This window comes from Pleurodeles waltl, chromosome 11, assembly GCF_031143425.1.
Source record: "Pleurodeles waltl isolate 20211129_DDA chromosome 11, aPleWal1.hap1.20221129, whole genome shotgun sequence".
NCBI lineage: Eukaryota > Metazoa > Chordata > Amphibia > Caudata > Salamandridae > Pleurodeles > Pleurodeles waltl.
This window is the reverse complement of record NC_090450.1, coordinates 100,957,647-100,970,612: the sequence shown is the minus strand read 5'-3', so window position 1 is coordinate 100,970,612 and position 12,966 is coordinate 100,957,647.

Here is a 12,966-nt window from a genome sequence, read left to right as displayed (position 1 = left end):
AAGCAGTCACCAAATCCCTGACAAGGGATCAGTGGCTTGCCAACAAAGCAACAACGTTGTGATTGAGGTCTCTGATTACTGTTATGTAGGAATCCAACTTGTGTTCCATGGATTCCATAATGTTATAGATGGCCCCCAGCTGAATGGCTGCTTCCCTAGTGTCAGAAGTAGAGGGCTGGTGTTGTTCACTCTGCATCATGGCACCAGCAATGTCAGCTAGGGACTCACCAATCAAATAGAGCCAAGTATAGGTGTCTGTAATAGCCTTAGTCATACCCTTATTAGGGCTCAGACACCTACAAACTCCAGCAGGGAGGCTGCTATGGTCTCATTCCCCGGCTGCTCCTCATCATCCATTAGCTGCTGGACTCCTACCGCTTACCATTGAAACTCAACTAGAGAGTCCTCAGAGTCCTCAGCTGGGATTGAATAGCTAGTTGGGGCATGTCCTGTGGATAGAGGTTCCTCTAGAGACCCGTCTTCACTTGCCAAGACCTGGAGGAGGTGAATCAATAGAGAACAGGAGTTGTTGGAAGATGTTATCATCCACAGGGGGCAGGACCGTGTCCTCAACAGGTTGGTCATCAAGGACATGCTACTCCACAGGAGGTGTTGTTATGTCAATAATGATCCATGATAGATGTAGACATTTGTGATCTTGGTGACATTCAGACTGATTTTTTTCAATTTCAAGTACACATGGATATGTGGAAAAGGCCATGCTAGACAATTGTTACGTTTCACATAGCAATACCTTAACATTGTTCACACAATGACTGCCTGAACAAGGGGGCAATTATTTAATGACACACAACACAGCAGCTTGCTGGCCTGCCGTGCCTGAAAGAGTGAATGCAGGTAAGGGGCCTATTTTACACATAACGTTCTTCTGGTTTATGTCTACACTTATGTTACATTACCTTCTTTACATTACTGCTGAGACCATTGCACCATGTCACCATGGTGCTAACATTCCTCTAACCATCAGTTAATACCACAGCAGTGTCCAAGTCATGTTATTTTGTTATGTCTTACAAATTATCCTGCACTCTGCTTTTCACACAGTAGAACACACCAATCTGCCTTGCTGCACTGTCTGGTATGCAGTTCTGCTACATTAATGTAGGCTAGGGGTCATATTAGACACATATCCATGGAACTCTACACAGCAAGCAACTTTGTTACACTGCAGGAATGGGTAAGGACATATATATACCATACTTCAAGTTTTTTGAGAAATCCAGTAATTTCCTAGCACACACATTCATCTCTAGAGTCTAGAGCAGTAGACACAGGGAACCATCTCTGACAAGGATACCTACATAACAATTGGAAATATGCAACATCTCAAACTCACTGAATTTCCTCACAAGCCAAGATAATCATCCGCAGAGTCCCGCTAATCTCTTCACTCAGCCACACTCAATTGTACTTGTACATGACTCTTCTGGCAATCATTATTCAGACCTAAGTGCTGTACTTATTCTAACACCCTCACAACACCCAGGTCATACGTTGACAAACTGAAGGCACAAACTCCACCAAAATGTGTTACATTTTGCTATTGTCCAGTTTGCCTACCTGTATGTGAGAGTAATGGGTTATACTGAAAATCATTAGATGTTAGTGAGGATATTCTGCAAAATACACCTACCATGGTTGCCCACACTACTGGGCCTAAACTCTCACCCTGCAATCTTCCCGGATACCTGACCATCATTCTGGACACCCAGCTGAGTGTAGGTCAGGTCTCTGTACTCTAGACATAAGCTCTGCTAGTGATGGGACTATGGGAGTAGCAACGAAGGAACTGCAGTGCATGAGGTCTCGCTCACAAAAAGGGAAAAGAAACGACAAAAGAAACCACGGAAGAAGAATAAGGGGGTCCAGCAAAACAGCATATGGAAGTCATTTGCTAAATCCAATGGCACACTGAGCAAGGAACCAGAGGGGACAGACAATGGTAACAAGGCAGAAAGCAGGACAAAGTCCACGCAGCTGATGGAAGTGCAGCACGACAGTGAGGATAACCCCACAATAGGAGCTTCTGCTCTCAGAAGTCAACCAAAACAGCAAAACCAGTCACTTAAGATGAAAAGCCCAATTATTAGCGATGGTTGGGTTGGAAGCCCTGCGCAAGGTGAGGTGGCTGTAAGCAAATCCTTGAAAGAGGGACATATCACTTGCCAGCACCCAGGACGAGGCAATCAATGGGACAATGCCAGGTCAGAAGCTGGTAAATATGGGGAAAACAACCAAAAATCTGCAGCTACCCAAAATTGCCCGAACTCACAAAACCATCTTGTGGGAAACGACAAGCAGATCATCAGCAAGGAATATCACCCTAGGCCAGACAATTATTCTAAAAGTCGGTACTAATAAGATCACCAGGATGCAAGATATCGCATCATAATGTGGCTCCGGGAGACAACAAACTACTCTTAACCCCTTATTATAATTTGAAGGGGGATTTTGACATTTTAATCAGAGGAACAATAATTAAGCTCATCAACGCAATTCAGTCTCAAGCCCATATCTCCACGACAGAGTTGAGAACTGTGGAGTTTAAACCCCATCCGAATAACAGGGATAAAGAGGCAACGTTAACATAATGTGCCTTGTCTGCCATTGTTGACCAAATTCTGGTACATCAAGATACCTTTAGCGCATGGGGCATTGTGCTACAAAAATTAGAACCTCTTCGATACCCCAACAACTTGCTCCCGGAAAAAGATAAGGGGGGCTCAGTGTTAAAAGGAGCGGTTGGAGTTGAAATGTCCCCAAGAAGACGGGAAAAATTAACTATAGTAAAGCACCAAAGTATGCACCGTCATGGCATGAACCAACAAGTATTTATTAGTAGGCCTTCGACCTGCAAACATGTAGAAAGGCAAACTTTAAATGACTATAGTTGCAATTGGTCCTGATGGAAAACTAAGATTGGAAACAGCAACAGATGACAGCATTTACATATGCACCTGGAACTCCCACGGTTTGAAACATTTGGTAACCGACGTGGTGGCGCTGATCTTCGTACAGCAGTTTGATATTATCATGTTCAGGAAACTTGGTGTATGATGCTGATTCAAATCTCCGGTTACATTGGGACGAATGTCTCTGCTAAACAACCTCAAAGATTAGGACACCCTAAAGGTGGCCTCACAACGTTCTGTTCAACTAAAATCAACTGGGTGATCAAAAAGACTGACCTTGGAATCGACTGACTGCTACCAATTAAGTTAGAATCCCAGGAGCCATCTGGCTCTGACAGAACATTGCTGCTAATTAATGTATATATTCACCTGAATAAAGATCAAAATAGGGAAAACATGGAAATATTGTTAATTATCATAAAAATGCTGCAGAGGCAGTATAAGGATGGCACCTTTATTGTGTCTGGTGACTTCAACATAGATTTGAGCAAAGGCAACACAAAACAGGGTTTACATTACCATGGAATGCATCTGAATAAAAGGTTTTGAAAATCTTGGCCTGCATTGCTTGACGTCCTTTCCAGGGGACGTTTCCTAAGCACCAGTAACTTTCTCAAGTGGTACAAAAAAATCTACAATTGACTTTACATTAATAAGTGAAACTGCAATGCCATCAGTTTTTGCCTACAATATTCAAGTATGCCCAGAGAGCGACCACTTCCCACAACTTATAAAGATATGGCATGAATGGAAATGGCTACTGTCTGCAAATATCATAATCTCTGCCCCTGTGACTTATGATACAAAAAAACTGAAATGGCGGGGGTTGGTATTGAGAAAGTGATGGAAGAAGTGTACCTCTGTGCAGGGTCTATTGAAGAGCTCATGGAAAAACTAAGAAAGCAGTAACAAGCAGAATTGAAACCAGGAGAACGGATGAAGGCTTGGAAGCATTTGTGTGATTCACTATTGAACAAATTCCCTATTAAAAACATCTTCCAATAACAGCAAACGAGGCAAATAAAAAAGTTAAGGGTGGCACTGAAGAGTATCCATGGTACTCAGAACGATTAGTAAATTTAAAAAACACAGTGAAACCAAAAAAGTGGCTAAGGATATACAATGGGGAAAGAACCCTGATTAAACCAGGCTTCTTGAACTGAGAGCTAAATATAAGAAAGACTGCTGGATGGAAAAATGGAGATACTATGAAGATCTGTGGACTAAGCTCCTTATGTCCAATAAACAGAAGAATAATAAAAAGGTCAGTCAATTGGTGAACGGACTACGCCAGGGTAAAAATCAACATTCTAATGCAGGTAAAGAAGCTGCTACTTTGTGAAGCCCATGTACTAACAATGTATTCACTCTCAGACCATCAAGGGAAGGGGGATTTCTTTATGGCCGCAAGTCATCACAATAAAAGCATGACCAACTTTGGCTTTAGATTGAAGCTAAAAAACAGATTCCTCCCCGCTTGATATTGAACAAGAACGTACTCTGATGGACATAGACATTGAACAGCTGCCAGGTCTCATTAAGAATTTAAAATTGGAAGGGGCCGCCGGTCAGAGTGGAATCCCAAATGGCCTTTTTAGAGGAGACACAACATGCTGGGCTTAAATCTGGTGCTGTTTTTTAATGATCTCCAGGGTACAAAGCAGCTCCCGGACACATTGAAAGGCAGCATCTTCCACCTGATGTATAAGACAGGTAATCCTGCTTCCCCTTTAAACTACAGGCTAATAGCCTTGATCGACGTTGAAGCAAAGCTTCACGCAGCTTGTTTGTTGCAATAACTATCGGTATGGCTATGCGAAAGACATCTATTACCACAAAGTCAGACAGGCTTCAGAGATGGCATGGGGGCTTCAACCAATCTGGCAGCACTGGCTCTGCCAGGTACTAAAGCCAGACTTAAGAAAAGTCAATTATTTTCGTGTTTTATTGACCTGAAGTCCACATTTGACTGTGTGCCAAGAATACGCCTATGGGAAAAATTGAAAGGTTGGGGCCTCCCCAGTAGTCTATCGAACGCAATGATGGAATTATATTTGGGTACTTGGGCGCAAGTTAAAATTGGAGAGGGTGACCCCTCACGCACCACCCATTTCACACACCCCACCACATTACTCAACCCACTCTCACCAACACACACCACACAACACCCATGTCTCCACAAAGGCACCCCCATTTCACTGATGAAGTTAAGGGTCATGGTGGAGGAAATTGTCAGGGCAGAGCCACAGCTGTTTGGGGCACAGGTGGAGCAAATATCCACTGCAAGGAAGATGGAGCCATGACGGAGAATCGTGAACAGGGTGAACGCCGTGGGACAGCACCCAAGAACAAGGGACCTACGGGTGAAGGTACGTTCCATAGCAGGAAGGCACCAGCTCGCCATCCAGAGGACTGGTGGTGGATCCCCTCTGCCTTCCCCACAGCTCACAGCATGGGAGGAGCAAGTCTTGGCACTACTGCATCCTGAGGTACTCGATGGAGTAGCCGGAGGACTGGACACTGGTAAGTCAACATTTACCACTTATCACCCCCCATACCTGCATGCCATCTCACACCCTCACCCTCACTCCCATCACTCCACTCCTTTCCACACACTGCACCTACACATAAGATTAACCCCAGTGCCAAGCCCAGCTTGCTATATACCAATGCATGGACACCCCTCCCAGCCCTGCATAGACACCCCTTACCAAAGCATGCACAGCATGGAGAAACTCGCAATTACACAGTACATCACGATACACAAGCAAAAGGTGGCAGGGCAACACCAACGATAGAGAGGAAGCCAGGGATGTACAATATGTCACAGACATGAAGCATAATACATCTCTCACATCCCCACAGGTGCCCCAGCCAATTTCAGAAGAGAGGAGTTGCCAGGACAAAACAGTCACACAACAGAAGATGCCCCCAGTGATGACAGTAACTCTGGACTTCAGGATCTGGACCAACAACCTGGCCCATCAGGGACCACTGGACAGTCGGTCACCCAAGCCCACTCACAGTCTACCACACAGTAACCCCCATCAGTATCCAACACCACAGCACCCACCCAGCAGACCCACACCTCTGTCCTCAGGACACGTCAATCAGCAGTGTGCCCACCCGTACAGGGATCCCAGTCCACACCTCATACCCAAGTCAATCAGGGACCTGGGTCAGTGGCAGTAGGCACACAGTTCACGGGACAGAGGCACAGGGCAACAGGGACACTGGGAGGGCCGCTGTGCGCCAGGGGGAGGACAGGCCCAGGGAACCGACTCTCCAGGAGGCACTCTCTGAGATCCTGGGAGCCTACCAACATTCCCAAGACACGATGGGACAGATCCTTGACAACATGCAGGAGAACAGGAGGCTGCAGGCGGGACAGTATCTGTGGATCAGGGAGGACTTGCAGGCCATTAACACCACCTTGATCTCCATAGCAGGGGTGCTGACAGACATGGCCAACATCATGAGGAAGGCAACAGCACAGCAGCGGGCCTCTATCTCTAGCCGGTCTATTGACCAGTCCTCCACATCCGCTGCAGCAAGTGGGCAGGAGGGCCTGCCACACAACCCACAGGCCACCAGCACCCCTCCACCTGCAGAAGGGGAACCACCCCGCAAACGTTCCCTGCAAACCAGACAGAAGCCAGAGACACTTGTCAAGACCACCACCAGGAAATGAGACTCTCCTGATTGTCCCCCTTGTGTCCCACCCTGTCATCTTGTCCACTTTGAACTGCCTTTACTCCCCTTACTATGGCCCCTTGGACACTGGACCTGTGCTACAAACAGAGTGGAACAATACCCTGGACCTTCCTACATCATCACCCCATTCCATTGCACTTCTCCCTCAATTTCATAGCACTACAATAAACACCCTTGAACACAACTTGACTACTAGTATTTTATGTCTTGAAAATGTGCATTTATGGAAACAGTCACATCTAGTGCAAACGATCTGAACACTGTGAGAGCATAGAAATAATGATCTGTAGCTTTCTGTAGTCAGCACATCAGTACACAGTTGTAATATCACCAACATCTGTAAAATGACAAGCCATAGGTGACAGTAAGTTGAGATGCAAAGGACGTTAATGCCAACATGCTACAGCCACACAGAATACACCAATAGTTAGAGGAATGGTCAGTTGCACTGTCTCACCTATGTGTCATTGGAAGTATTGACGGATAAGTGATGTTCTGTTGTCCTCATCCTCACCCTCACCCTCAGCCTCTTCATCCTCACTGCCCTGAGGGTCAACTGCTGCCACAGGGACATCGCCAGTCTCTTCCTCCTGCAGAAAGGGCACATTCTGTCTGAGGGCAAGGTTGTGTAACATGCAGCATGTCACTACTATGTGGCAGACATTCCCTGGTGAGTAGCACAGGGATCCACCTGTCAGATGGAGGCACCTGAACCTGGCCTTCAGGAGGCCGAAGGTCCTCTCAATGATCCTTTTGGTTCGCCCATGTGCCTCATTATAATTTTCCTCTAACCCTGCTCTGGCATTTCTCACAGGGGTCAGCAGCCACAATAGGTTTGGGTAGCCAGAGTCACCTGCAAATATTGAGTGACAAAATTTAGCCTCACAGAATGCTATGGGGATGACACCTGAAGGCATACAATAACATACAGTGGGTGGGGACCCTGTGCCTCTGTAGTTGGGCCATCATATTTGGGATGCTGCTATTCCTCAGCACAAAGGCTTTATGCACTGACCCAGGATACTTAGCATTGACGTGAGGGGTAACCTGGTCCACCAGGCACACCGTTTGCACATTCAGTGAGTAGAAACTCTTACAATTCCTGAACACATTCTCATTCTGGTGGGGGGGACAAACACAATATGAGTTCCATCAATTGCTCCAACAATATTGGGGATATGTCCCATTGAATAGAATACGGCCTTCACTGTGGCCAAATCTTCCACCTGGGGGGAAAGAAAAGTAGCTGCACATGTGTTTTACCAGGGCAGCCAAAACTTTTGCCAGCACGATTGAGAACATTGGCTGTGACATTCCTGCTGCCAAGCCCACTGTCACTTGGAAAAAACCTGTTGCCAGGAAATGGAGCACTGATAGCACTTGCACAAGAGGGGGGATCCCAGTTGGATGACGGATAGCAAAAATCAGGTCTGGCTCCAATTGGGCACACAGCTCAGTTATTGTGGCCCTGTACAGTCTATAGGTGAGTATCCAGTGTAGCCAAGTCCACAAGGGGTCTGTACACGGGGGATATCTCCTCCTCCTATTCATCCGCAGCGGTAGGTATCTAAGGGACACAAGAGTGGGTAGGCTGTCACAATTTGAACAATGGAACCACAACTTCAGTGCATTTATGTGATGAGACAGTGGGAATGACAAGGTATGTGCTAATCTAGGCTGTGACGCAGTGAAGGTTGAAATGACTGTCGTCCTCCTCCATGAAATGGTGACCGCCTGTCCTGTATGTCGGGACAGGTGGAAGTGAGGTAACTCCGCTGACGTTGGGCGTCGTGACGGAGGGCGGTCTCGCACCGCCGTGCAATTCCTCATTGGATAATATGGAGCACTATGGAGTACAGTAGCCAATGGGGATCTGCGGTGACAGTGTACACCGCCGCGGATGTGACCACCATTTTCTATCTGATTCCTCACTTGTTTCCTTCAACTGTAGAACTGGAGAACACCTACACTGCATGTGCTGCTGTGATCTGTGTCTGGAACCTACCATGGCCCGTTTGATTGGGGAAAGGGCCCCTACCTTCACTTCGGAGGAGTTGGAGCAATTGGTGGATGGGGTCCTACCCCAGTACAGACTGCTGTATAGGCCTTCAGACCAACAGGTGAGTACACTTTGCACACGATGCATGTGGGAAGGATGCATAGCGATGTGTGTGCAAGCATCATGTAATCGGGGAGGAAATGTCTTGTGGTGGTCTACATGGTGTACACCGGTCGATGTGTGTGCCAATGGTGATGAAAACAGGATTGGTGGGCCATATGTGTGAGAGGCTGGATTGTATGTATAATGGTGTTCTGCTGTCTGTATTATCTCTGCAGGTCAGTGCCCATCAAAAGAAGGGATTATGGCATGCCATCGCCAAAGACGTGCGGACCCTGGGGGTCTATGGCAGGCGGAGCAGCCACTGTCGGAAACAGTGGGAGGACCTGAGACACTGGGCATGGAAGACCGCGGAGGCCCAGCTGGGGATGGCCTCCCAACGAGGAAGGTGTGCCCGTCGGAACCTGACCCTCCTGATGGCCCACATAATGGCGGTGGCCTACCCAGAGCTGGATGGGCACTTGAGGGAATCACAGCAGCCACAAGGGGGGGAGTACAGAGAGCAATATTGAAAAATTTGGCACATGGCATGGGATCCAGGTGGTGAATGTGAGTTAGTGGGGTGCCCCTGGTGAGGACAGACATTGCAGCGTGTGGCAACCATAGGGTAATGGGTGTATGGCAAATGCAGGTAACCTAGTTTGTTAACATTCCATGTCAGTCAGGGCTTTGTGGGTCACAGGACGCATGCATTTGGCAGTGTGTGCCCCTCATCCTGCCATAGCATCAACCCAAATCACTGGCAGTGCAATGCATAGTGCTGAAGCCTGATCACTGTGTATAATGGTGCTGTGTATGCCAACTGTGGTGTTGGTGCAGTAATTGACCCAGTGTTTCCTTTTTCTCTCTCCCCCCTTTTTTCTTATGTCATCCTGTCCATGTGAGCATTAGCATCATCTTACGGAGGAGCAGGGGCACCGGCGACAGAGGGAGCTGCATCCCACAGTACCCAGGAGGCAGAGTCCACCAACGCCGAGGAAACCAGTGGGACGGAGGGCGAGGGGAGCACCATGGCAGAGACAGGAGGTGACAACATAGACTTAGATACCACCTCTGATGGAATCTCCCTGCTGGCGGCGGACATGTCTGTAACCACCCCAGCTGCAGGAACAGCTGCCACTCCCGTACCAGCACCGCCCTCCCAGGAGCCCCTCAGAGAGTTGTCCGTGCCCACTCACCAAGGAGGGTGGGCATCTCCTTAGCCCCAGGCACTTCAGGCCCTGCCCCAGTGAGCCCTGCTACCCTGAGTAAGGAGGATTGACCTCCTGAGATCCATCTCTGTAGGGTAGTCTACCATTGTGAATGCCATCCAGGGGCTGGCATCCCAGATGCAGCAATCCAATGTATTTCTGGAGGGCATCCACAGTGGATTGGCAGCCCAACAGAGATCGATTCAGGCTCTGGCCTTCTCTCTGAAGGCAGCCATTGTCCCTGTTTCTACCGTTCCCCCCTCCAACTACCACTTCCCAGTCCCAGCCTCCCCAACCCCAATCCATCCCATGCACACATACAGACCAGCATGCACATAAGACAACACCCAAGAGTGGCACAGTCAAACACAGGCACCACACTTCATTCCACAAGCACTCACGCAAACACCAGACATTTTCAAACACAACCACATCCACTGTCTCCCCTGCCTCCTCCACCTCCCTTACAGTTACGTCCACACTTACACCTGCACGCACTGCATCAACATCCACCACCAGCATAACCACACCAAGCAGTACACACACCTCACTAGCAGACATCTCCACGACATCCATGCACGCGTCCCCGGTGTCCTCTCCCACCCTGTCTGTCCCCCTTCCTAAAGGACACAACTGCAAGCACTCTCACACCCAACAGCCATCCACCTCACACCAGCACACTGCCCATGCACCTGCACCCAAATCCAGCAGACATACACATCCTACAACCACTCACTCAACCTCCACTCCCATCCATCCTCCCTCCTCTTGCCCCACTGTCCCTAAGAAGCTTTCCCTTGCCCAACTTGACCTCTTGCTTCCCCCTCCCTCCCCATCCTGCTGTAAGAGCAGGGTGCCAATAGCAGCACCTCAGCCAAACAGTCCATGTGGATAGTGGTGGCACCACCAAGTCGTGGTGGCAAGTCATTGAAGGATCCCACTCCACCAGCCAAGAAGGTGAAGGACCCAACACCTCCTGCCATGAAGGGGAAGGAGTCTGCACCTCCTGCCATGAAGGGGAAGAAGCCCTTAACCCCTGCCAGAAAGGGTAAGGATCCCACGCCTTATGCCATGAAGGGGAAGAAGCCCTCAACTCCAGTGGAGGCTGTCAGGGTGACACCTCCACCATCACCAGTGGTCATGTGTCCCCCACCGCTAGCTGAGGAAGTGTATCCCTCACCACCAGCAGAGGCTACCCAGGAGGCACCTCCACTGGCCACCACAGTTCAGCCCACACCACCAGCAGAGGCTGCCCAGAAGGTACCTCCATCTGCCACCACAGTTCAGCCCTCACCACCAGCAGAGGTTGCACATGAGGCACCTTCACCTGCCACCACAGTTCAGCCCTCACCACCAGCAGGAACTGCCCAGGAGGCACCTTCATCTGCCACCGCAGTGCAGCCCTCACCTTCAGAAGACACAGTGCAGCCACCACCACCAGCGGAGGGCATGTAGGCCACCCTCCAAGGGTTGCTGTATGAGGGGCCCCCTCCAGGAGCATTGGCCATGTTCCCCACATGAGAGACTGTGGCCTTGCAGTCCCCAACACTGGCAGATGGGCATGGAGCCCCCTCCAGAGCCAGTGGGAAAGGCACCCACTCCAGAGACTGTGGCCTTGTACTCCCCAGCACTGACAAAAGGGCATGGAACCCCATCCAGAACCAGTGGGAAAGACACCCACTCCAGAGATTGTGGCCTTGCACTCCCCAGCACTGGCAAATGGGCATGTAGCCCCCTCCAGAACGAGTGGGAAAGACACCCACTCAAGAGACTGTGGCCTTGCACTCCCCAGCACTGACAAATGGGCATCGAGCCCCCTCCAGAACAAGTGGGCTTGTTCCCGTATTCGGCTTAGGTGCCCCCACCCCCATCCCTCTGAGGTGCCTGCCCACTTGCAAACTGATGCCCCTACAGAGTTCTATCTGGATTAAGTCAGGATTCGAGTTGGGCCTTGGACTGTGCCCTGTGGCCATGTGGACCCTTAGTACATTGGACAGGGCATTAGCCCTTTGTGTACAATTTTACATATGTGGTTCACGTACAATTGGATTATTTAGCAGCTGTTTATATCAATACATTCTCATTAGTACATTCTTGTTGTCCTTGCATTGTTGTGCTGTAAGCCATTGTTTTTCATGTGCAGCTGGTTGTGTATGGTTTGTGTGTGTCGGGTGTTTGTCGTGCGTGTGTGTGTCACTCTCATTTTCCTTCCTCCCTTGTGTGCTAGGCCGCTGTACTCACAGTCGTCATCTTCGTCGGCGTTGGTGTTCCAGGTGGAGCATGACGTAGATGAGCATCGGGAAGACTTGCAGTTCTGGTTCCCTGGCAGCGTTGTTCTTCCCTGTGTCTCCGATGTTGAGTCCTTTCTCTTCTGTGATGCATTTCCGCCAGGCTTTTGATGGCGTTGGTACCACCCCAGAAAATGTGGTGGATTGATGTGTCAAAATATGGGGGGCGGTACTTTGTCTTCCGCCTGGCTGTTGATGGCTACCGCCATGGTGAGTGTTGTTTCCGCCCTGGCGGTTGGTCTGGTACATTGGCTGTCTATGGGAGTTATCACTGCCATGGTCATAATTTGGCAGTAATTAAGGCCAGCCTGTTGACGGTATTACCGCCTGTTAGAAATGGGGTCTTTGGTTGTCAGTCAGGTTACCCCTTGTCCAAGCAAGGATCCTCACTCTAGTCAGGGTAAAAGAGAATCGCCCTCAGCTAACCCCCACTCATCCCCTTGGTAGCTTGGCACGAGTAGGCAGGCTTAACTTCAGAGTGCTAGGTGTAAAGTATTTGTACCAAAACCCCCAGTAACTTAATGAAAACACTACAAAATGACACAACACAGGTTTAGAAAAATAGAGAATATTTATCTAAACAAAACAAGACCAAAACGACAAATAGCCATCATGCAAAGGTCAGGTTATTAATTAAAATGCAAAAAGAGTCTTCAAGTTCTTTTAAACACAACGTTGACACTGTTAACGTGAAAATGAACCTGGGTCTCGTCAAAATAGCC